The sequence below is a fragment of the Manis javanica genome, chromosome 15, assembly GCF_040802235.1.
Source record: "Manis javanica isolate MJ-LG chromosome 15, MJ_LKY, whole genome shotgun sequence".
Classification (NCBI taxonomy): Eukaryota; Metazoa; Chordata; class Mammalia; order Pholidota; family Manidae; genus Manis; species Manis javanica.
Window position 1 is genome coordinate 60,899,880 of NC_133170.1, and position 12,998 is coordinate 60,912,877.

Genomic DNA, 12,998 nt, shown 5'->3' on the forward strand with positions numbered 1-12,998 from the left:
GTCCCGCCCCTGCCCACCTCCCGCACGTCAGGTAGGGTCACGAGGGTGACATAAGCAGACACAAAGCACCTGGTTTGGAAAACACATCGCACAGGGTGGGAATGAGATTGGGCCATAGAACAGATTGAGAGGAGGAGGGTGGGGCATGTCAAAGGGAAAGAGAAAGATAGGAGCAAATCAGATAATAAACCCAAAATATGTTTGCTGTTGACTCTTTCTCCAAATATGCCAAATGCTTATGTCTAGGAATGTGCAAGACTTAATGCCACCAACTTATCAACTCATTAATCAAAAGGGAAAGGCTTTGTCTCCTGGTTCTGGAGATTAGAAGTTTCAGATGGAGAAGTGGGTTTTGGATACAGAGGTATTTAAGGCATGGTTGATATGGAAAAAAACTTTGATTTATTTTTCTGATTTAATAAGAACAGGCAAAAATTTTCAAGAATAGATACTGTTCATATTTGTACTGAGGAATCTGTGGGGTCATCCCATACAGCACACTCTAAGAAGGTAAAATACCGTCAAATATCTGATTCCTGTAAACTTCAAAACCAAATTATCTTTCTTCTGGTATAAATGAGACAGTGCAATTCCTGGTGGAAGACACACTTTACCTGACCCCATTAAGTAGCTCATTTCCAAACCTGTTAAGTTCTCAACTTTGATATCTAAGGGCCAGTGGCAGCAGAATAGAAGCACATTTTTAATTGCCCCATCTGTAGAAAGAGGGGTGATCACTAGAGAAACACAGTTTGAAAGTTTCTGAATTTAGCACCTTTGAATTATCAATGGCAAACAGGCAGATCCTACCCCTGGCAGGGGAAAGATTTTCAAATGTGAAGTCAATTTTGTTCCTACAGTCTGTAAAGCCCAAAATATAAATTTTTGGGAGAGGCATAAAGGTATTATTTGTGGCTGCTGTGTTTGAAGGAATGGGTCATTGCTTTGTTTCCATGAAAAGACTCATCCTTAAACAAAGTAAAGAGGAATTTAAAAACATTTTAATTTCAAAATCAAAGTCAAGATGGTTTAATTCATATTTCAACAGATCAGAGCTAGACTTTGTTTCTAAAAAATTGTTGCATGATATCTAATCAGGATAAAAATTTATTGAGGTCTAACATGTACCTCAAGCATACAGGGGATGGATTTTTCACATATGTATCTGTGTGGTCACCTCAACATCTCCAACATGACCCTATATGATTGACCTTAACCCTTATTATCCATGGCCCCAGAGGTATATACAACTCCAAACTTTATGACCATTTTAATTTCATAAAAATGGAAATTTTTGTTATGTGCTCTTCATGTCTGGTTTCTTTCACCTAGTATTATGTCTCTCAGCGTCACCCACGTCATTCCTGTAGCTATGATTCATTTGTTCCCATCACTCGATATTATTTGATTGTATGAATAGACCAAGATTTCATTATCCATCTATTGTCTTTCGGTGGCCATCTGTAAGCATCTCTTAGATATGTCGCTCTGATGGAACTGCTGAGCCACTGGGTAGGCAGCCATTGAGCTTTGCCAAACGTGACCCTATTGATTACAATTACATTGAAACAAGAAAGGTGAGTTCCAGTTGTTTTCATTCTTAACAGTTCTTGGTTATAATCAGCTTCTGATTTTAGCCATTCCAGTTAAAGCACAGAGGGGTATCTTACTGTGATTTGACATTGCATTTTCCTCCTTTCAAAAAAAGTAGCATAAGGAAGAGAGCCCTAGGAGAACTCACTTATTTCCCAGAGCAAATTGAATTGAAAACTGTGCTTCAGAAGCAACTGGAAGTTTCTGAGTAGTGAAGCAGTGAAGTGGGAGCATTACAGAGAAGGAACCCAAGCATAGAGGCCCCTCTGTCTCTGGTCAAATGGTAAAATGTGCATACGCAGAGTGAGACTCCACAAGGCTTGGCAGAGACAGCTACCAGGCTGCAAGATAAGAAGAGGTTCTGTTCATCGTTCCGATGAACAGACTGTGGAGGTGAGACAGGTAGGCGATATTTGGAATTCTGACCAGCTGGAGTGGAGTCACCTCACTGTGTACCTGGAAATTCAGTTGAGATCCTATGAAGGGCACAACTTAAGAGTAGGGATCCTTTATGCCCATCCAAATAAAGACTCATGATTTGATAGGATCAAGCTAAGTCCCCAGTAAAGGAACTGTCAGTCAAAACCAAGCTCAACATGTTTTTAAAATGTCACCATGCAAACTCTCAACTACATACCAGCCACAATGTCCAGAACATAATGGAGATTTTTGACACATACAAAAAGGCAGGAAAAGTGAGCTATGACCATGAGGGAAAAGAGTCAATAGAAACACACCCACAGAGAATATATATGCTGGAATTAGCTGACAAGGACTTTATAAATTTTTGTATTAAAAAATTTAGGGGTATAAAGAAAAAGAGAGACTGAATGAGAAGATGGGTAATCTCAGTGAAAAGATGGAACCTACTTTGTAGAAAAACTAAATAGAAATTCAAGAGGTGAAAAGTACAATATTTGAAATTAAAATTTTACTATGTAAGTTTAACATAGAGCCAACACTGGGAGAGAAACAACCAGGGAACTGGAAATCATGATCTGTGAATAGATCAATAGATGCTATGCAAATTGAGAGAAGGAAAAAATATTGAAAACATAAACATCTTCAGTGACTTGAGGGACAACATCAAGTGATCTGATATATGAGTAATTGGAATCCTTGGAGAGGAAAGAGATTGGGCAGAAAAAAATGTCTGAAGAAATGTCTGAAAATTTTCTAATTTTGATTAAAAAAATTAGTCCAGAGGTTCAAGAAACTCAACAAACCTAAGCAAATTATGCACAGAAAATCACATGTAGACACATCATATTCAAATTGGAGAAAGGGGAAATAAAGAATAATTCTTTTTTTGTGTGTGCTGACAAACATCTTTTATTTTACTGGTTTTAGTGTATAATAGAAAAATATCATAACATATCAAGCCCTTGATTTCTAGGAACCATGAATTTAAAGAAAAATAGTAAATAATAAATAGTAAGGGAGATAAAGTGGCAGTGGTATGCACATGATCAAAGTTCAAAAGAGCCTAGCCCACATGATCTCAAAACACCATCCCGCTCTAATTCTGTGTGAAAGTGTCATCCATTTTCATTTCTTTCCAACCCTCCCTTTGTTGCACTAGCACCTCTTGTCCATTAACACTTTCCAGTTTATGTGGGTGTTTGATGGGGCCTTTGAAAACTCACATTTATGTGATGACTATTAGAAGTCATTTGCAGTTAGAGTTATTTCTAAAGTACAGTTTGGGAGATCACGAAGTCCCTTTCATGTTCAGAGATAATCTCCCTTAAGTCCAATTTCCAACAAGAAGTCAGCCTTTTGCTCTTGTAAATAATGATATGATCACTAGTTTCTGCTTTTTCCTGTTTTCTTTCTGTTGAACTTAGTAATCCACTGTCCCCCTATAGCAGTCTATTTCTGGCCAAAGCCTAAAAGAATCCGTGTTTTGTAAACCCTGAATACAGTAGCAGTGAAGCTAAGGAATTGGGTTTCTGAGATCAGACACCCTAGCTTTGTGTAGACTTGTTTGGGGAAATATATTGCATTGAGGCAGAAAGGATCTGAACTGAGATGTACTTCCCTCCTTGAAATGTCCCAACTTTGTGCCTTTGGAAGCTGAGTGGTCCATGTCTTCCGGTTATTCCCCTAGTGTATTCACAAGAATAGGTGATTTTCCTTATATCCTTTATCAGCATATAACTTTACATAACTTCCAGCATACTCCTACCTCTTGTCTCTCTACTGGATCCTAAGTATTTGAGCACAGAGTCCACATCATTGTGTTTTGTGATTAGTGAAAGGAAAGGAGCGACACACAACAGCAATTTACCGGAGAGTTCCGCTTTATTAGGGAAAGGTGCTGGGATATATAGGATGGGGCATAGGGTGATTGTGGTGTTACTTCTACGGGGCTGGTGGCTGTTGGCTAGGTGCTGGGATTGGGAGGGGGGCGAGAGGTGATTGGGCTTCAGGTGGCGCCGGCGGGAACCGAGGACCCCGAAAAGAAGCCGGAAGTTCGCCATCTTACTGGTGGGGACCCTTCATTCCCCCCTTTCTCCTCTATGGGTTTGTGGGTGTTGCTTTCTTTCTGACTGCTTCCTGCTGAACAGGGGCGGAGAAGGGAGTGAGGGTTTGAGGATTGGGAGGAAAGGGTTGACAGGACTCCCCACAGTAAGGATGAGTAGATGTGGACTTCTTCAGGTTGGAAATCAATGAAGGTTCCCTGTAACCATAGGTTGAGGACCTGTTGATTCCAATGGTGCCAAGAGGATATGGGTGTCAGGAGCCAGGCGTCTGCGGCCATTGTTTCCAGGAACAGTTTCCAGCGGAGAGAGGGGTCCATCTCAGCATGTGGTGAGGAGGTCACGTGAGGGTGAGGGGTCTTCCGTGGCCAGAAGCTGGTAGTTCCTGAGTAAAAGCTGGTTGAAAGCTTGATTAGAGATTTTCCCGACTTGGGATTTGATGAACTTTATTATACAGGGTAAGAAGAGACAGACAAGAAGAATGACTATTATGGGGCCTGCAATGGGCCAGAGCCAGGTGAGGAGGGGGTTTGTTAGTATTGACGAGAATGGGTTGGAATTGGAAGCAGAGTGGAGGCTGGAGGCAAGGTCAGTGAGTTTGGTGATGTCAGTTTCTACAATGCCGGATTCGTTGATGTAATAGCAGCACTCTTCCTGGAGGAAGACGCAGGTGCCACCCTTCTCGGCTGTAAGCAGATCTAGGGCCCGCCGGTTTTGAAGGGTGACTTTAGCTAGCGAAGTGACTTGTCTTTGGAGAGAGGCTAGGGAATCGGCAGTGGATGCCAGGGCTCCCTCAAGTTTGGCGTCGAGATCTCTAACTGCCCATAGAGAGTGACCCAAGGCTCCTCCTGAAAACCCCACCCCAATGGCTGAGGTGATTAAAGAGATACCGACCATGATGGGAAGGAAAGCAGCCCTTTTTGTGCGCGAGTGCAAGGGAGGTTGGAGCTCAAGGAATTCTGCCATGCTATAAAGTGTAAGCTGTGGGATTAGGGTGACGAGAATGCAGGGTGTATCGGAGTTGAGAGGCAGTGAGTTGAAAAGGCTGCCATTACACCAAAAGAAGTGTCCCGGTTGTGTAAAAGTCTTGGAGCCGGAGGTAGGGGTGTAGATAGAGAGGCAGTGAAGTGCACTGGAGGGGGGTGGAGTTGGGCCTACACAGTGGTGGATGGTGAGATTATCTGGGTATTCTGGCTCCCATAGGGGTATGTCTGCCAGGGGACGGAGGGGTTGTCCTTCTGCATGGAAGGAGTAGTTGGAAATATTAAGGGGCACGGCGGCCAGCAGTGGGCGCTGTAGTGATGCGCACAAGAAACAATTGGCGGTGTTGAGGGTGTGGTTGAGAAAGATGGTGGTGTCTTGAATGAGCTGTAACCAAGAGTAGGAGGAATAAGATGAAGAGGCGCCGTCAAGAGTTTGGATAATGACCTTTTCGGAATGTCTGATATCTGATGCAACTTGAGAGATCTGGGAGCGAGAGGGAACATACTCTCGAGAGATATGAAGGGTACCATGGGGGGTCGAGGACCCCTTGTAGTAAACTGAGGCTGTTACTCCAGCAGCCCATCGAGAGTCCCAGGGATCTGGGATTGATAAGGAGAATGAGCCGTTGGGATATTTCATGAAACGGTTGGAGGAGTAATACTGTGGGTACTGGAAGTCACCCATGTAGTGAATGGTGCAAGACCAGTAGGGGCATCCCCCGTAGGTGTCTGGCCATCGCCTGCAATAGGCTTGTCTTTGGTCATAGAGGAAGCAGAGGTAGGGAGAATAAAGGTAGCTGTAAATGAATACTTCAGTGGAGGGAGGAAAGTGGAGGTACAAAGGCTCAGAGCAGCCTTTCAGAGGGCAGTCTGATGTGGCAATGAGGGCAGTAACTTTTGTTTGATGCTGTGTGTAAGTCTGCTTGACTTTGAATCGCCATACAAAGGAGGATGGGGCGGCAGGGAAGACAATAGGAATGAGGGAAAAAAGCGAGAGAGCAGTAAAGGAGGAAAAAGTCATGATTCAGGTATGGATGGCAAAGAGGGTGCACGGGAGATGCGGAGCTTCAAGGGATCAGAGGGATGAGGCGTGGTAGAGTAGACAGCGTCTTGGGCTGTGTCCGAAGGACTCTGGATTGTGACTGATGGGTCTTGGGTGTCCAGAGAAGGTGAGTCTTGGGTATTTGGTTTCAACCTGGAGATATGAATCCAAGGGGTGACAGAGTTATCAGGCAGTGAGAGCTTGGCAGCCGAGGGGGTGCAGAGAATAACTGGGTGTGGACCTTCCCATTTCGGGGTGAGAGAGGGCTGATCCTCTGGTGGCTTATAAAACACTAGTTGGCCGGGCTGTAAGACAGGAGGATTTTGGGAGGCGGATGGATCAGGAAGGAGCCAATCTTGATATTTCCACAATTCAGTGCGGAGGAGAGAGAGTAGTGGAAGGGCTATATTGGGAGGAATTGGTCCTTTGTGGGAAGGGAGCCCCGGGGGTAGAATCGGGCGGCCGTACATGATCTCAAAGGGTGACAAGAAGGAAGGTTTTTTTGGGAGGGCTCGAATGCGGAGTAGAGCTAAGGGAAGTAAGCGAACCCAGTCAAGGTGTAGTTCTAGAGATAGTTTGGTCAGGATGTCTTTTAGAGTCCTATTGGCTCTTTCTACTTTTCCTGAAGCTTGTGGTCGATAAGGACAATGTAAATGCCAGGGGAGCGAGAGCGACTTGGAGAGGTTCTGGATAATTTGGGCAGTGAACTCAGGGCCGTTATCTGATTGGAGGGAAGTGGGCATCCCGAACCTAGGAAAGATCTGGGTGAGGAGGATAGAGGCAACTACGGATGCTCGTTTGTTAGTGGTGGGGAAAGCTTCAACCCATCCTGAAAATGTATCTACTAGCACGAGTAGGTATCTGGTACGTCGTACAGGGGGCATGTTAGTGAAGTCTATTTGCCAATCTGCAGCGGGGACATTACCCCTTGCTTGATGAGCCGGGAAGGGTCGGGCTTTGAGGGGGGTATTAGGGTTAGTGCGTTGGCAGATGGTGCACTTGCAGGTTATTTGGTTAAGTAGGGTTTTGTCTTCAGGAGAGAGAGGAAAAAAAGATTGTAAAAAATGGATTAAGGATTGGGGGCTGGGGTGGAACAGGTCATGTAAGAGGCGGAAGAGAGACTCTTTGTCCTGAGAGCAGAGGGCATCTTGTGATAAGGCTAAAACTGCAAGGGCAGACGGATTGTTGCCTGGTGCGTTTTCTGATAGGGCAACTGACCGGGCTACTCTGTCGGCCTTGTTGTTACCTCTTGCAATGGGGGAGTCATCTTTTTGATGTGATTTGCAGTGGACTATGCCTAGTCGGTGTGGGAGTTGTGAAGCCTCTAAAAGTTTAGTAATTAAGGCTGAATTAGTTATGGAATTCCCTTTTGTGGTGAGGAGGCCTCGTTCTTTCCATACTGCCGCGTGGGACAAGAGAATGTGGAATACGTACTTGGAGTCAGTGTACAATGTGAGAGACGTGTCCCGGGCCAGAGTGCAAGCTCTGGTGGCTGCAATGAGTTCAGCCTGCTGATTGGTTGTACCAGGGGGTAGGGCTCGTGCTTCAATGACATCTTCGAGGGAGACTACTGCATATCCTGAGTAGTGGATGCCCTCATGTTTAAAGGAGGACCCATCAGTAAACCAGATGAGGTCGGAGTGTGAGAGGGCTCCTTCGGAGATCGTGGAGTGGCATGGAAGGAAGTTGTGAAGGGCTTCTAGGCAATCATGCGAGGGAGTATGAGGAGAGTAGGGCAGAGGAAGAAGAGTGGCCGGATTTAGGGGCGGGCAGGGGAGGAAAGAAATGTTTGGATTTTGGAGGAAAGAGGACAGTAAGGTGAGGAGTCTGGAGGGGGGGAGAGTCTGTAAACTTTTGTAGGTTAAGAGATCTTTTAGGTGATGTGGGGACAGAATGGTAAGTGGCGCTCCGAATGTTAGTTTATGAGCTTCTTTCTGCAAGAGCTGTCCAGCGGCTAATGCCCATAGGCAGGGGGCCCATCCCCGAACTGTGGGGTCTAATTGCTTGGAGAGATAAGCTACTGGGGCAAAGGATGGGCCATAATATTGGCCTAGGACTCCTAGAGCTTGACTGGACCTCTCATGAATGTATAATGAGAAGGGTTTTGACAAATCAGGGAGATGGAGAGCTGGAGCTTTTACAAGGGCTTGACGGAGCTTAATGAAGGAGTGTCGGGGTGAGGATGATAATGGTTCTTCAGGGGGGCCCTTGCTGAGGTCGTATAGGGGTCTTGCCAACAGGGAGAAGTTAGGGATCCACGCTCTAAAATACCCAGCCAAGCCTAGAAAGGAAAGGATTTCTGTCTTGGTTTTGGGAACAGGCAGGTCAGAGAGGAGTCGTTTTCTGTCTAAGGTAATGGACTTTCTTTGCTGAGACAGAAGGAATCCAAGGTAAGTGACAGAAGGGGAAGAGATTTGAGCTTTGGCAGGGGATACTCGGTAACCTCTGGAAGCTAGAAGGTTAAGTAGAGACGCAGTGTCAAGTTGAGACTGTTCCCACGAGGGACTGCAGAGCAGAAGATCATCTACATATTGTAATAAAGTGGACTCGGGGTGATCATGGTGAAACTGTTTGAGGTCTTGAGCTAGGACTTGTCCAAAAATATGGGGACTATCTCGGAAGCCTTGTGGTAAAACTGTCCAAGTAAGCTGAACAGAATGTCTGGTGTATGGGTCCGTCCAGGTGAAGGCAAAAAAATCTTGGGAGGAGGGGTCTAGGGGAATAGAAAAAAATGCATCCTTGAGATCTAGGACTGAGAAGTGGGATGCAGAAGCAGGGATCTGCGATAAAAGGGTGTATGGATTTGGAACTAAGGGATGGATAGGGACAACGGCTATGTTGATGAGGCGAAGGTCTTGGACAAGGCGGAAAGATCCGTTGTTTTTTTTAACAGCTAATATGGGGGTATTAAATGGGGAGTGAGTGGGTCTGAGGTAGTTTTTGTTTAAGAGATCTTGAATGATGGGTTGGAGGCCTATGAGGGCTGAAGTGGTTAGGGGGTATTGGGCCTGACAGATATACTGAGAGGGGTCACGTAATTTGATAGAGGCAGGGGGACATAGGGCCATGGAGGGGCTTGTAATGTCCCAAACTTTGGGATTTACAGGGTGTATAAGGGCAGAACTGGAGCTTTCATTGGGTAGAGGGGGGCTGTCGGCTATGAGGGCCATCAGAAAGGGAGTACTGGGGGCTGTGGGATTGGATATAGTTATGGAAACGTGGAGGAGGGAAAGGATGTCCCGTCCTAGTAAGGGGATGGGACACTGGGGCATAACTAGGAAGGAGTGGGAGAAAGGTATGGGACTGTCTAGGATTGTGCATAAAAGGGGGGGGGGTTTTAATGGGAAAATCTGTTTACCTCCTACCCCGACTATAGGAGTAATGGCTGGCGTGGTAGGGCCCCGGTATTCTCGCAAGACTGAGAAGGTGGCTCCTGTATCTAGGAGGAAGGAGATGGGGCGACCGTCTACTGTTAAAGTAACCCTGGGCTCCTGTTTGGTGATGGAAATGGTCGGGCGAGAAGCCCCCGGGCCCCGTCAATCTTCTTCTGCCAGCCCCACTACGGTGGGCTTAGGATGGGGGTTGTTCGTCCAGCCTCCCCTTCGGGTGGTTGGGCAATCAGACCCCCAGTGGCCCTTTTTGTGGCATCTGGGGCATGGGGTGGTAGGAGATCTGGGGGAGGGGCACGCCCTTGACCAATGTCCCTCTTTTCCGCACTTGAAACAAGCTCCTTGGGGGGGCTTGTCTGTAGAGGGGCGCCCAGGTTGTGGTTTTATCAGCTGGGCCAACATCTGGAAATTGGCCTGATCAGCTTTTTGTTTACGGCGTTCTTTCTCCTCCTCCCGGTTATGGAAGACTTTAAAGGCCACTGTTAGGATCTCAGTCTGTGGGGTAGCGGGGCCCTGTTCTAACTTTTTGAGTTTAGCTTTAATGTCGGGGTAGCTTTGAGCTAGGAAGTATGTCATAAGGACCTGTCTTCCTTCAGGTGTTTCTGGGTCCAGGCTGGTATACTGTAATAGGGCTTGAGTGAGTCTATCTAAGAACTCGGAGGGGGTTTCATCTCTCTTTTGAATTATGTCTTGGAGCTTTTGAAAATTGACTACTTTACGAGCTGCCTTTTTTAGACCTGCTATTAAGCAGGAGGCAAAAATATCTCGAGAGTGGAGACCCACAGCGGTGTTATAATCCCAGTGTGGGTCTTGTTCGGGGACAGCAGTGGGACCAGGGGGACAGGTGGGGTCAGTCCTGTGGGTTTCGGTAGTGTGCATTTGGGCGAAGTCCCAAGCTCGTCTACGCTCCTCAGGGAGGAGAGTATTGGCCAGGAGCATGAAGATGTCATGATGCGTGAGGCTGTAAGACTGGAGGGTCCATTGAAACTCCCTGATGTAGGTCGTGGGATCAGTGGAAAAGGAACCTAGGCGTTTCTCTAGTTGGGCTAAATCTCCTAAGGAGAAGGGGACGTGAACACGCAAGATGCCTTCGGATCCTGCTACTTCCCGGAGCGGGGCGATAATTTTGGGAGGCCCTCGGGACCGAGTCTGAGGGGGACTGAAGGGTTCTGGCTCAGTCTGTGCAGGGGAAACAGGTAATGGGGGCAAAGCCGCGATAATTTTGGGAGGCTCTCGGGACCGAATCTGAGGGGGCAAAGATGGACGAGGCTCTTGGAACTTAGTTAGAGGGGGGGGGAAAGGCTCAGGCGGGATTTGTGGGAGGGCGGAAGGTGAGGGGTACAGAGGAGGAGGTGGTGAGGTGCAGGAGGAGATGGTGGAGGAGGGGGAAGGGAGAGGATGGGAGGCTTCTGCGGGAGTGGAGGCGGCGGTGGCGATAGAGGAAGGGGGAGGGGCTGTTGTAGGAGAAGAAGGGGAAGGGAGAGGATGGGAAGCTTCTGCCGCGGGGAAAGCGGCAGCGGTGGCGGCGGTAGAGGAAGGGGGAGGGGCTGTTGTAGAAGGAGAAGGGGAAGGGAGAGGATGGGAAGCTTCTGCTGCGGGAGAAGCGGCAGCGGTGGCGGCGGTAGAGGAAGGGGGGGTGCTGTTGTAGGAGAAGAAGGGGAAGGGAGAGGACGGGAGGCTTCTGCCATGGGGAAAGAGGCGGCAGTGGCGGCGGAGGGTGGAGGGGTTGTAGGAGGGGGAGGGGCTGAAGGGGGAAGTCTGTATGGCGGAGGCTCGTCGGCCGGGTCAAAGGTAATTGAAGAGGGACTGGGAGTGTGTGGAGGGGAGGGAGACGGCTTGCAGGCTAGGAGAACTTGGGGCGGGGAGCAGGTGGTGCAGAGGCTGGGATTTTGAGCTAGGAGGCGAAAAGCTTCAATATAGGGAATCTCCTTCCATTTTTTCAGGCGCTGGCAGTAGTTAAAGAGATTGCGCGTGATGTTAGGATCAAGAGTTCCCCCTGCGGGCCATTGGTTGTTATTGTCCAGGGGGTATGTCGGCCAATCTTGGGAGCAGTATTTACGGAGAAGTTTTGGTTTTATATCAGGCGTCAGGGAGAGGGTAGCCAGATGCTTAAGCAGGCATTCAAGAGGTGAACTTTCAGGGAGGGATGAGGAGGCTCCCATGGCTAAAGGACAGAGAAGGAGACAAACAGGGGAAGACGAACGGAGATCCTCAGACTGGAGGCAGACCACAAGGAGACAAAATGGCTAAAGGACAGAGAAGGAGACAAACAGGGGAAGACGAACGGGGATCCTCGGACTGGAGGCAGACCACAAGGAGACAAAGGGCGTCCCCGATGATCCTTGGTGGTCTGCGGAAACTCGTATACGAGTCGGAATTTCTTGGGAAGTGTGGGTCGTCACCCAAACTTCCCTAAGAAGGCAGAGTGCCGGAGTCACGAGGTACCTAGCGCTAGGCGTTTTCGGCGGGCCGAACAGGTTTCGGCGGACGGAACAGAAGGAGGAGGGAGCGGGAAAAGGAGCGTTCTCATCCGCAAAGGAGTCACCTCATTTATGGCTGTTGGGGGGGGGGGCTGAGAGTCTGCTGCAGCTGTGAAGGCCTGAGGTGGGGGTTTATGGCTTTTGGAGGAGGGGCCTGAGGGTCCGCTGCAGCCGTGAGGGCCTGAGGCAGGGATTTATGGCTGTCGGGGGAGGGGCCTGAGGGTCCGCCGCAGCCGTGAAGGCCTGAGGCGGGGAGCGTTCCCTCCTCGTCCCCGAGCGTCAGGGCCTTGCCGGACGATCACGGTCAATGGCACTGCGATAGCTCAGGGAAGAGTGGCCCACCCCGGGGAAGTTTTGCTTAAAAAGTCTCAGCTGAGGTGGGGGTTTATGGCTTTTGGAGGAGGGGCCTGAGGGTCCGCCGCAGCCGTGAAGGCCTGAGGCGGGGAGCGTTCCCTCCTCGTCCCCGAGCGTCAGGGCCTTGCCGGACGATCACGGTCAATGGCACTGCGATAGCTCAGGGAAGAGTGGCCCACCCCGGGGAAGTTTTGCTTAAAAAGTCTCAGCTGAGGTGGGGGTTTATGGCTTTTGGAGGAGGGGCCTGAGGGTCCGCCGCAGCCGTGAAGGCCTGAGGCGGGGAGCGTTCCCTCCTCGTCCCCAAGCGTCAGGGCCTTGCCGGACGATCACAGTCAATGGCACTGCGATAGCTCAGGGAAGAGTGGCCCACCCCGGGGGGGGTGGGTGGGGGGGGACTTACCTAAAGGCCAGAGAGGAGTGGTGAGTGTGATGAGCCAGCGCCGGAAAAAGAGGACGAGGGCAAGCTGCTGCTGGTGTTGGGGGAAGACGGGGCCCAGTTGGGGTGTCCCGTCTCCCGGGTTTCGGCACCAATGAAAGGAAAGGAGCGACACACAACAGCAATTTACCGGAGAGTTCCGCTTTATTAGGGAAAGGTGCTGGGATATATAGGATGGGGCATAGGGTGATTGTGGTGTTACTTCTACGGGGCTGGTGGCTGTTGGCTAGGTGCTGGG